Below are 14,174 nucleotides of genomic sequence, written 5' to 3'. Positions count from 1 at the left end.
CAGTTTCCCAAGCTTAAACTGGTAAAGTAGGATTTCAAATGTAAAACTATAGGTTCCCTTTTCAGGGAACTCAACGCTGCGTCGTAACATTGACGTTATAGGAACGCCCCTTGCGTGACCGGTGTCTGAAGCATGCTTGAAAACACGGCAATTGATTGGCAGATGGCAGATGACCGAAATAGTGCGCGCGGGAGCACACAAGCAAAACAGTTTTGTAAAATTATATATGAATAATTTTTTATTTTATCATATATCATTTTACAAAACACTATTTCGGTCACAACACAATCCGAGGAGAACGGCGCTGAATCCATCAACTATCGATGCTGTTCTCTTCTTTCATAACCCGAGAAGGATATATTTGTGTAAATAGTTGTGAAACACTGCACAAACTTTGTTTTGAAGTTTAATGTTTTAGTTCCAGAGGAATTTGTGACTGTTTCACCTGTTCAACCACAGCACAGTTTCGTAATTGGTAAGTCCGTGCTTTTTCTCTTTTTTTTCTTGTGTGTTGACTGCTGAAGGGGCCACTGTGCCTTGGTGAAATTGTGTTTGTACATATATATTTGTTTCATTATCGTTGCAAGCAATCATAAAATACAGCATATTGCCAAAAAAAAAGTATTTACTGTGAGAAACAGACCTCGGGTTCGGGTTTAAAATATAACCATAATGGTCGGGTCAGGTCGGGTCGGGTTAAATGATTTTGGGTACGGGCCGGGTTCAGGCTTCAGTTTAAAGCCTGTGCAGACCTTTACTCTCCGCGCTGTATTCTCTTTGCCAATACAATCCTTGACAATACTAGTTACTCTGCTCTTGAGGGAGCTGAATGCAATCACTGTGACGGAACATGGTGAGAGATTCTTTTCTTTAGATATTAGAATCGACTCGTCTGCATCTCGCAGCTCGTGCTCCGTGTTTGCTTGTGCAGCGCGGCAGTTTTGAACTGCTGAGAGCAGCGTAGGTGAATGTTTTTTGCTTCTCTCACTGGCCAGGCCGGGTTCGGACAGATATTTAGAAATGATGATCGGGTTCGGGTCGGTCACATCAGCGCGATAAGGCATTGAACATTTTACATTTAAAACAGCTTATTATGTAGGTAGCCAATGTGCCTGTTTCACTTGATGCAAAAGTTCGTTTTTGTGATTAAAATACATGTAAAATTTTACTCTAACATCCGTCTTCCTGTGTGTGGAAATTTGTTTATGCAGCTGTGACAACAAAACACGTGCATGCGCGCCTGTGTTAACATGCGCTTGTTGCTCCGTGCACACTGATGCGCTCATCTATTGACATTTCCGAATGCCTTCCTACAGTTGCTTAATAAAAGCGGGCTTTCCACACAAACAAACGTTAATGTGTCATTAGTATGAGAAAAAAAATGAGATTTTAACTGTCGGGCTCAGACATAAATATCTTAATGCCTGTCGGGCTCGGGTCGGGTTCGGTTACTGCTCTGTCGGACGCGGGCTGGGCTCAGACAGAAAAATCCGGACTCTGCAAGGCATGTGCAGAAGCAGCTCTGGCCATGAGGCTCTGCAGATAATTGGGTTTGTCTAGTCTCCACTCAGCAACACTGCTGGAGTATGAGCCCACCACCACCACCACCACCACCACTCCCTCTGTGGAGAGTATGGGGTACTGCTCGCATTCCAGACTATCCTTCTGAGGGGTATTATTTCCTGAGGCAGTCCTAAAAAAAGCTGCATAGCCACAGGCTAGCCCTCCATGCTGTGTAGCTCTAAAAAACTGCTATGGTGGCTGCAGAGAGGCGTCTGTTGACAAGAAGAATTGTAATCTTTCCCCTTGATGCTCTGATCTTGCACTCTGGCTTCTTCAGACTGCCTGTGAGACGTGTGGACGTCTTTTTACTCAGCTAGCAACTTTTAAGGAAATATATCCCTCTCTGGGATCTATGATGGTTGAAGGATTAATACTATGTAGCAGAGGTAGAGGAAACATTTCTCTCACGCTTTATAGGCGTCCAGCCTATGCCAATGTTGGGGTTGGCTTTCATGGACCCGCAGGGTTTTTCCTATGGAGAAGTTTACGAACAGCTCTATTGCAGCTATATTGGACATAGTGGATCTAGGTAACACATTTCCTAATGTCTGTGAGAAATAATAAGACAGAGTATAAAAGTTTCATAGCGCTGTGGCGGGCTACTCTCTGTCCTCTTCGCTGGAGCTATGGGAATAGGCAACCGTTAGCTGATGAGGCTATAGAGCTTGGTCCTCCCCAAGCATTTTTGGCTGATAGTGGGGTTTATAGGCTCCCCAGGGTAGGGTGTGGGTTGCTGTTAATAATGCCCTTCCTCGATAGGTCACGGTGATGTGCGTGAATTTTGGTGCTAGCTCACTATGATTATGCATTTCTTCACAGCTTAGTGAGGCAGGCACTTGTGTAGCATGAGGAATTGGGTATTAATGTTCCCAAAGCGTCAACATTATGACGCAGCGTTGAGTTCCCTCAAAAGGGAAAGTCTAGATTATGACTATAACCTGGGAACTAATTATCAATTATAAGGTTACTCTAAGAGACGGATTCATCATAATTTTTTATTATTATGATGGATAAACCCTCTTGAGTTCTGTGCTGATGTAATATGGAGCTGATAAATGGGCACTTGCTCATTCTTGCTTATCCTTGCTTATCCTACTACAGTAGAATATTCTTAAAAATAAGAATATTATACATTATTAGAAGTAGCCATCCTAATAGAACATTATTAAGAACAATCAGTTTCTCACAACAGTTTATAATTACTCATTAGTTCCCAATAAATAAAAACATAAATAAATTATGTAGTGTAGAAAATCAATATATACTATGTATACACAAATATCCTTATATTTCTCATCAATTGTAATCTTTCCATATAGTACAAAAGGAAAGTACAATTTTGGACACCAATCAGTCATGATAAAAACTTGGCACAGGGGACTAATATCATGTTTAGGAACTTGGTTGGAGCGAAAATGTTTTATTGTGAGCGCTGACAGTCAGAGGCTGTTGTCATGTAATGGTCCATCAGTTCCTTATGGGGGCCTTTGTAGAATTAGCTATCCAGTACAGGCTGCTGAGAAATGATCTCAGATGTCCATATGCAGGGACGCACACACCTAACAGAGCAGATAAAAAAAAGAAAAAAGAAAAGCTTCTGGCATGCAAGTACTGCCAGTCAGTCTTTTTTTTTAATGGTGTGATTAATTACCATATGAGTTCTGTTTCATCACACATGTAATTAGGAGCCAGACAGTAAATCAACTAGAGTTGATTTACAGTTGTTTTGGTTGTGGGAGAATGTATTTAACTAAATATGTTTAATGCATATGGACAAATGTATGATAAGTATTGAGACAACCAATTTGGAAAAACACATGCAAGTATTTTCTTTCAGTATCAGTTCTTTCGTCACATACTCACATACACAAAATGTGTTAAAAGAAGCTGAATTTATCAAGTCGTTGGCCCTGCAGCCTGAGACTCTTATACATTTTTAAAGATGTGTAGGAAGGGTGATAATTTGTTCGCAGTGTGTGTTCACAAAGGTATCTGTTTTACCAACTAGAGCCAATAATTATGTCATTATCACTAATAGCACCATTCAGAACTTGGATAGCGGTTCAATTTGGGCTGAGACAAGTTTCGTTTCAGCTTCTGTCTTTTCCCATCTGCAGGTAGAAGCATGCCAATGAAACATAGCTATTTCTAAAGTTGGCTAAATGAAAGAAGGAAGTGTTCTGATGCTCAGAACATTTTTGTCCAGATTATTGGCTCAAAGTTGATCATGTAACTGTCACAAAATGGGAAATCCTTCATATTTGTATATAATACTTTCGGAGTAGTCTGTGCCCACAATGTTTACAAGTAGATTGTATATACCGGTATGCCATATCAGCCTCAAATTATATGCTAATGCTGTATATCAAATAACATAACAAATAAAAAATATACTACTTGTATATATTTAAATCTTACCACAAACTTTTGAACAATATGTGTATATACACATATGTTGGGTTTTCATGTTTTATGGGGACATATAGACGTAGCTCGAATAGGACACACACACACACACACACACACACACACACACACACACACACACACACACACACACACACTACTGTTCAAAAGTTTGTGGTAAAACTTGTATTCAGAAAGTATGGACAAAGTCACCATAGTGATGCATCAGCTCTTCTTGTCCAGAAAATCATAATGAGTTGCTTATATAGCTCTCCAGTCACTAATATACTGCAAATGTTTTCCTGTGACCACGTGTAATGAGAGTTTCTGTAATAATAATAATCACCCAGCTGAGCTGTTTACCATCCTTCATTATGAATATCACACCAAGAGTCTTTTCATCTTCATCAATGCTGACCCACGAGAGAGCCAGGAGTCCCTTTTTGGGGAAACGAGGAGTATCTCTGATCCGTAATTAAAACATTTCAGAAAAAATGTTTAATGAGGACATGCAAAAAATAAAAACATAATTTAGTTTTAAGGGTAATTTCATAATAATAATCTTTTACCATTTTTGTATGATGGAATGATAATGTTGTCCAGATGTAAGTACCATTGTTGTGGCACTGTGTACTTTATGCAATCACAAGCAAATGCATTATTCACCCAATGTATTATTCACATTAAGTGAGGAAACGTTCAGCAGAGTACAAAGGTACACAACTTCAAAGCTCAGCCTTTCCCAGCATGCATTTCCTATGATGTTATGGAGTCTTCCAAACTGAGGGACTGCTCTGGACAAAAGACTCAAAATAATTATAATTCAACAAAATATTTTAACCGCAATGCATATAGAACTACAAAAAAACAGAATGTGCAAAGTGTCTTTGACTTGCCTATACTGCAGCAAAGCCTACAGTATGTTGAGCCAGTCAAGCAATAAGAAATAGATCTTCATGCTACCAGATGGAAGGAAGGAGTCTTGCCATCCTTTCTTGATGTTGTCAGAGCCATTACAACCTCTGTGGAACAACATGTGGGACATTTTAACACAGCACAGCTTTTAAGAACAGACAAAACTTACAATCATTGAGCTACTTGAAGGGTAACAAACAGAAAAAAAAAAATAACCAATTAAAGCACTCTAATGCACTTCTTTGGCAAAACAGTTCCCAGTCAAGGACTTTTGAAGCATAATTCTCCTGCCAACCTATTCTCTGTCATTACCTTTTTGTTTATGATGGCTGTTTCGTCTCCAAAAGGACTGTTGAGAACTCTTAAACACATTGTCTCTTCATTAACATGCAAAATTCAAATGTACAGATCTGACTTGCAAATGCTGCCATTTACATTCCCTAATGTGGCCAACATCACAGTCGTGTTTAAACAGCAAGTACAACTACAAAGGAAGCTCCCATTACACAATATTCAAAGGTAAAAAATGAAGCAAGAATGACGTGAAGGTCATTATCATGTTCTGCTTGATTTGAACCAATATATCCCTTCAGTGCAGGGCCAAACAGCAGGCACACTTTCATCTCAAACAGAAGCCATAAAGCAGATTACATTTTAAAATGAGAACATGTGGCATCATCACATATAGAAAATACAGATCACTGGCTACAGCGAATCTGAACTGCTGAATGTGGCATCATGTGTCGCCAAACCCACCACATTGGCTCATGCAAGATTATGGATGATGTTTACTTCATTCCCGACACGAAAGACAACATTACACCACATTCAAATTAGTCTTTTCTTTAGGAATGCATTAATATTAAATGCTGGTCTATACTGATCAGCCCATGATTATTGTTATGCTATGGCCAACAACTAATAAACTTACTGCAAAAAATAAGTTAAAAACTGAAATTAAAATTAGCCTTAAGCTAAATAGAAATACTATTTTGACAGAATGGTTTGATGAACATGATTGTGAAGTTGAACATCTCCCATGGCCAGCTCAATCATCAGATCTAAATATTATTGAGAGACTTTTAGGTGTTTTAGAGGAGCCAGTCAGAAAACGTTTTCCTCCACCAGCTTCACATAGCGACCGGCCACTTTTCTGGAAGAAGAATGGCTCAAAATCCCTCTGGCCACAGTGAAGGATTTGTGTCTGTCATTTCCAAGACAAAGTGATGCTGTATTGGCTGCAAAAGGAGGCCCCACACCACTAATAATAAATTATTGTGGTCTAAAACATATATATCCTCTCTAATAACAGAAAAAAAATCTCTGATAACCAATTTGGTGGCTCTATAATGTGCATCCCAAATATTTACAGCAGCAAGAACCTTTATTTTTACATTTTTTTACAGTAGCAAGTTAGCAACTCATGGTAGTTTTCTAAAGAGCATTTTAAATTGATTCTTGGTGTTCCTTTTCAGTTTATGTGCATTTCTGTTTACATGACAGAGAGACGGAAATAGGGACGGATGGAGCTTCCTGAGTCACCAGTAGTTTTTAACCTATTGGCCCCTCCACTTTTACTGTTTGTACACCTACTATGTGCTCTATATTCTCCACAGAGCATAAATGCTCAGTTGACTAACAGGATTTCAGAGCCAGTCCAAAGCTGATGTGTGTGCATTTCTCCTTCAGGTGAAATGTAAGGAATCGTAATCGAGAAAGTGTCTGGGAAAGCATTTCTACAGCAAGAAAGTGCCACACATGCAGAACACCACTCACTTATAAACCCATTGAGACCCCAGTGGAGCTCTAAACGCTCAAACAAGAAAAAAAAGTCGACATGAAGGAGTCTTGCTAGCCTTGCATTGTGTTTCGTCCAGTCTTGACTAAAGTTAAAAAAAAAACAGCCTTAGGTAAGTGCAGTAGAATGCCAAGATGCCACAGAAAATGGAGGCACTTCTCTTTACTTAAAGTCACCCTGTGGTGAAAAACATTTTGTTTATATGTCTATGTGGTGTTTTTAATGTGCTTTAAGACAAACCATGTGAAAATTCATGTCAACACCATTCCTGAGTATTTTCTCTTTAAAACTACTGTGATCTAAAGACAGTTTCAAAAAAGCGTTTTGAAATCGCTGGTGTTTCTGACATCACTAACTACCTTGTAATCAATCACGTCATGAGAGGGACGGGCTTTAGCATATCATCAACTGTTCTCTGAAGCAGTGGAGTCTCAAGAGAAGCCAGGTTATCCCGGTATAATTTTCTGTTGATCTGAAAAATCGGGTCGATTTAGCAATATAGCGGGGGAATTATATATGATGTTACAATGTTATGATGAACTATATGCCTTTCTCCACTAAGGTTCTATAAAGTTCAAAGCGTTTTTAAGGATACTGATTGTTAAAAGGCAGTTGTCTAAGTAACGCTGAGATGGTGAACGGGAAAATGGTTTGTGTAACATTAGCTGCAGCACATTATAAGTTGTTTGATAACGTAGTCATGCAAAAGGCTAATCGTATTAATTACCATTATGTGTCCGACATTGTAAGAGCGTTAAGGTTAGGGTTAGCCATTGTGCAGCGTTTACCTCAGTAATTTGACAGAGTGATTCTCTGAACTGGTGTGAGTGAATATAGAGGCGGGGCTAATTCGCATTACTAATTTGCGTACACTAAAAGAAGCAAGGGTGCAGAGTTACATTCAAGCTACTTTAAGGCATTACGATTTTTTTTTCACAGGAAGATCAAAGATGAGTTTTAAGGGATGGAATTATTGACTACAGGGAGACTTTCAAAATGCACCAGACAGTGAATAAATAATTGTTTACTAGGGATTTTCCTCAGGCAATTCAGTTCGCTTCTCAACTTAGTTTTGCATTTTATTTTCATCTCCTTTTTTTTTTTACTCTTTTCTAGCATCTCATTTTATATGTATGTGAGTCTTTATGTACAGAGCCCTCAAAAATGTTGGAAGCACCAGGTTATAGCAATATCAGCAACAGAATATGATACCACATTCCATAAAAAAAAGAGTGAATCCAGAACACAGGGAAATAACTGTGCTATTTGAAAGTGATTGAGATTACTACATTGCTACATCCAAATTCCTGTGTCAACTAGTAGCTATAGCCGCAACCAAAAGCATCTGAAAAATGTAAATAAGGGAAATCATCAAATTTGTCAACTATTTTAAAGAAAGTAAAAGTCCATTAGCTCGCGCAGTAGGCCAAGTATTATAAATATATAAAAGAGTTTGGCCTTCTGCATATGCTAATCTTATGCGATTCTCAAAGCACAAGCCACCTGAAGCCGGACTGAAATTTCAGCTTAAGAAGTTCAGCGGGTCCTCTGGCAGCCGAGTCAGCTCTCTGTCCCTCACGTCAAGCCAATGATAGAAAGTCAGAAATAGTGGAATCATAACAGGAAATGGAACATCTGCTGACAGCATGACACATCTTCATCACCAACCCTCAGAAAATCTGTCCGTGGAGAAGTGAGAGCTAAAAGGAGGGCAGCGATAATCTCGACAGCCAAAAAGATCACGGAAAAGAGATGGAAAGATGAAGTCCAAGAGCTGCCAAAACCATCCAGACGCTATATTTGACAGAAAAAAAAGATAAATAACCCCAGAGATGTTGTTCTAATGGCTTTCCCACATTTTATTTTAGAAGTGTTATAGCTGCTCACAGATGGAGAGGGGCTCCCTTTGTTTTGTTGTTTTGTGTCAAGAGACGTGGTGCCGCTCAGCAACATTTCCTGACATGACTGAATGAGTAATAGGTTCCTGAGCTGCCCATTCCCTTAATCCATATTTAGCCTTACATTTGCAGACTACATGCCAAAGTGCTGTTAACTATCACAGTTAATGCTCATTTAAACCCACAGGGACATCGCCATCTGCTAAATGCATGTGACTAAAGAAAAAGGCTGTTTTATACACCAGCTATATTTTTAGATGCACTGATTTTAAAAAAAACAAGTCAATAATAATTTTCTTGTTTGTGGTGATTGTGCATTGATGCCATGGGTAATATCAATGTTTAGTTTCATGTTTAGGTAGAAAACTGATAAATATAAAAATACTATAGTAAATAAATTAAAACTAAAACGCTAAAAACTTAACTCAGTCATTTTGAATGATACAAGAGAATTTAAGCATTGTGACATTACAATGTAAAGTATAAAAAAAATGGATATTCACAAGTCTTCACAACGTAACTGAGCATTTCATGACAAAATTAAATATCCAATAAAAATTTCTAATATTGGCCGCTAACCTATATGGTGCCTACATGTTGTGCTTCCCTATATTTTTGCATGGTCTATAAAAATCATCCCAAAAATCATTGAAAAAGAGCTGAGGAAAAAGCGTAAAAAAATTGGCATCTGAATAATTTGGCTTTAATTTTAGCTTACGCCACACAGAGTCAAACGTGTGGATCAAACGTGTGGATTGCGGCACGAATAGTTACCGGCTAAACCAATCAACAAACATCCTGAAGCCATGAAGCAAAACTCACTTTCAAGACTGAACTATCGTATGCTACGGTGTCACAAACCATAGGTTTAAGAGATTATTCAAATAGTGAACAAGTGCCATATGGCCATTATATGAATATGCATATTCATCATAAATATCCTTCTAGACACTCATTTGTCAAACTTTGACTCTTAAATGATTTTCTGAAAACAGAAAACATAAACAGGGACGGTAAAGATGCAGCAGAATTACATAACTTCATCTATGTTATTGTGGGCTTTATGCCAAACGTCACATGAACAAACAGGAAACAGCTGTACAAACTGGCCGCGATATCCATGGACTTTAAGGTAATCATCTAACCTAGATAGTTATTTTAATTGCTGCCGTTTTATTCATTTTAAATGTCTAAATGTTAGTGAGAAGAAGAAAAATAAAATACAAAAATTAGTTGATGGTCATCTTTGCTTGCTCCTTTGAAGGCATCTTGAAAACAGATATACAACGAAGCACAAAAGACCTGAACCAGAAATTATGCAACTGTTTTACAGAATATGGAAGTTTGTGGCACATAATTCTGCTATCCGCAATACAGGATGCTGTACTCCCTTTCTGGACTATGAAATTAGGATTAGTATGAAATCATGAATTGTTTTGCTCCTTTACTTCTAAATGTCTATAATTATTAGTATTATTTTTACATAATTATCTAGAATGTAGGGAACTGATTATCTTTGCATACAACACCTATGTGAACTTTTTTGACTTTGAAATATAATCCTCATCCATAGATTAATAACTAAACAAAACAAAAAAAGATCATATATCCCACTCATTAAACAACTTTAGTCACATGAGTGGGAGGACGATGTAAGGGAGGGAAATTTATGCACTATTGACAGAGGGAACGCAATTTCATCCCTGTTCTCTAATGACTGTACTCAAGAACCGAGAAATATGGAGAGTGGGCCATTTCAGACATGCTTAATTATTGCTCAAGGTTAGTTATCCAGTTAATGGGACATTTGGGATATAAAGATGGTGTAATATGCAGTGATTCTAAATCTAATATTATAACTTGTGTAGGAACAAACAGATGCATTGCTTGTTTTCAACTCATCAAAAAATATTAATAAACCATTCTGTTTGTCCTAATTGCTTGGTTTTATTACATTGATAAATTGCATTGAATTTGATAGTAGTTGGTAGTGATTAGAGAGAACGCCGCTTTTCCCCAAGGAAATATTGCTTACCTGGCTTATTTACCATTCGGGAAAGACAGACAACCAATCGTGAGTGCCTCAGTATTTACCTCATTAAATATTTATGGACTTTGTTTAGGAGAGCAGAAACTCTACCGCAGTGTTTTGAGGGGATCCGTTTGAAGAACAGCGACTACAAACGCAAAAAACTGGGGTGATGCGACACTATTTTGTAGTATGTTTTCAACCACTTAAGACATCCAGAGAGGATTTGCATTGCAATATTTCCAACAACTCAATCAACTTCAATAAACGTTACTGATCTTATTAATATGTAGCCTAAATAAGAGCTTTAACTCAAAAGGTATTAAATCTTGAAACAAAAACAAAAAAAATACTAACCCACATTAAAGTAGACAGGCCCATGAACACTGTGAACAGGCATTTGTATTGTAGGATAACCTAAATACTTCATTATAAATTAGGCAGCCTGTCTCATTTAACTGGAAAAACATTGTTAAGTAGGCCCAATTATTGAATTATGTATTTTCTATGGAACAAGTTAACTCATTTGTGCAGTTCCTGGATCACCTCTTTGAACTAAACCTGCCAACCTTTGTAATGTTGACTGCTAGTCTTCTTAGCCCATCTTTTGTAGCCAGCAGGAGGGAGACACGCAGTATATCTGTCAGTGCACTCTGACCATCCTTTGACAGGAGCTTGCCCTGTCTCTCTCTGGAAGCACAGAGTTCTTCCGAATCGTCCTACCCTGAACATCAGTTCTGCTGAGGTCTTTTGTGATGCCTCAGGCATTTTTTGCTGTCAGCCTCATCAGGAGAGTCTGCAGACACTCACACATTATCTTGTGTTTGTTTGGGACTTCCTGGATGCTACTGTATGACTTTCTTTTAAAAATATTGAGTTCAGCTGTTGTTATGGAAACTTTCTGACCACTCTCACACTTTTTGAGAACTGACGCCGCAATTCATTTCTGAATACTCTGAAATCTTCTCACATGCCTGTAAATCCAAAACTGTACTGTTGTCTGCACCATTGCAATGCATTTTAGAAAAATTTGTAAATGGTATTAAAATCCTGGATGTAGATGTTACTCTGTTATATTGCGTGTGTGGGTATCAGTATAGTGAGCAAGTGAGCAAACGAGTGATGTTGTTCAATGTGTGTTTAGTGTTGTTATATTTACTTGCTTGTTCTCTTTTCTGGTTCATTTTCCACTTTCCATTCTTGCAGATTCTGTTAAATAACACTTATTAACATCAGTGATGATGACACCCCTGGTGTGATTGGTCAGGGAAAATGACACCCGCAGCAAACACTAAACCTCCCTTCTCCTGATTCAGTCTGCTGTTGTAGCTATTGTTGTGTTTACGCTTTGTTTGAATGGCAAAGTGCCTTAAGTTTGGTAGACTCCATTATCATTCTCAATTGGTTTTCCTTCGTTCAGATTGTTGTAAACAAGAGTAAAAGGTGGCCGTAAGGAGTGCAATTTGGGGGATGGGTGCAATTTTCTTTTTTAGCAACATTGTTTTCACCTGTTGTTTGCCAGAAAGGTATAGCTGCAACCATAGTTTCCATTTATTTATGTTTTTCTCTTAAACAGGTTAAAAGAGAAGATCTCTCTCAAAGAGATCGATGACTAACTTCCCCCATACCAAAATTGTTATGAAATTTTAATTTAATTAAATGGTTTCTTTGGCTTTGCAAAACCTCACCGTGAACTTGAAGTGCTGGAATGGTAGAAGGAGCTCCGACTGCAACCTTTTTAACTTCTCCCCAACGCTAGACTGGAAAGAGAAAGGATGGATTTGTTATTGGTTGGTGAAAACTTGCCAAGGACAGGCATGACTGTTCAGACAGTAAGCTGACAGGAAATGAAGACCAGGAGGGCATTTAACTCTCTTTAGAAAGTCACACACATACTCATATATACATTTATGGGATTACATAATACAAACATCAGGTGATCAGGACAAACATCGCTGATTTATTAAATATGACAAATCCTTAAGCCCTTAATTAAACCATGTCAAGGTCACAGTTTTTATAAAAAACCACTCCTTTCTAAGGTTAAACCACATATATATTTGACTTATTTGAGCTAATTCATTCTTTTCTCAGTGGGATATTACATTTTTATCTGTGCATCTCAAAAACATTATAGGCTAGCACTTTATAGGGAAAATGCTTATATGTTTTTGGAACAGTGTTTAAAAGTCAATTTATTGACTTCCTAAAATTACTTGTCGCAGGTCATACGGGTCAACAAAATGCCAAGCTGTGAGTGTTGGCAAAATTATGAAATTTGGTGGGTCAATGCAGAAGCAAAGAGACTCATGATGAGTGTCTCATGGAGAGTGGTAACCATAGCAACAAGCATCCAAAGACGAGTCCCAGCTGAAAATCTAAGTTATCTTAACGTGTATCATCAGAGAAATGCACTCTATCCCACAAAAATCTGACCAACGCTGACTACAAGCATGTCTGAGTGAAGTAAATAAATAGTGCACATTAATCACAACAGAAGATTAAAGCATTTCACGGACTGAAAAAAAAAATTTAGCATTCATTCTCACAAATCTAGCCAGATTTGATATTGAAGATGATGGTATAAATTGAAAAGTATATTCTTTGTATTTTAAAATGTATGCATTTGATCAATACTGGCATTGTGACAAACTATTACAACTCACTTATTTGAGTTTCATATTAAAAACGGTCAAAGGCCACAACAACACAAGAACAGATCAATCACAGACTTACAGAACAGGTCAACTTCTATTTAAGGAGTTTTATCCTTTTGACCTCATTGATTTATCACAAAAGCCTCTTGGGAATTTGATGAACTGGCTACATGTACATAGATGGGAGTTTTACAATGTGGCTAATCACAAAGGAATAATGCATTTTTACCCATTAGCCTGGCACCTTAAGGCTAAAAATTGTGAACTTTTTAATATAATCAAGAATAACAGTTGAGCGGACAATATGATGGACTTGGAGCCTAAAATTTTCTATTATATCTGCTCTACTGAAATACGTTGCAGGTAAGGTAAAGCATCAGCATGCAATGCGTTTTTATGATATTAATTTGCTTATATTATACTGTGGGGGAAATAATTATTTGATCCCCTGCTGATTTTGTAAGTTTGCCCACTTACAAAGAAATGAAGGGTCTATAATTTGGATGGTAGGTTTATTTTTACAGATAGAGACAGAATATCAACCAAAAAATCCAGAAAAAAAACACATTATATACAGGTTGTAAATTAATTAGCATTTGACCGAGTGAAATAAGTATTTCATCCCCAATCAACCAGCAATAATTCTGCCACCCACGGATTGGTGATGTGCCCATGTGGAACACAGATTAGTCCTGTCACTTTAAGAAAGTACTCCCACTGTCCTAATGGCAGTGGACACCTGTCCACAGAATCTGTCTCTTCCATTCCAACCTCTCCACCACCATGGGCAATACCAAAGAGCTGTCAAACGTCAGGGGCCAGATTGTAGACCTGCACAAGACTGGAATGGGCTACAAGATCATCAGCCAGAACCTTGGAAAGAAGGAGACTTACTTGTTGGTGAGATT

Source organism: Phoxinus phoxinus (assembly GCF_949152265.1).
Source record: "Phoxinus phoxinus genome assembly, chromosome: 17".
Taxonomy (NCBI): Eukaryota; Metazoa; Chordata; class Actinopteri; order Cypriniformes; family Leuciscidae; genus Phoxinus; species Phoxinus phoxinus.
The sequence above is the reverse complement of the archived record's forward strand: the minus strand, read 5'-3'. Positions refer to the sequence as shown.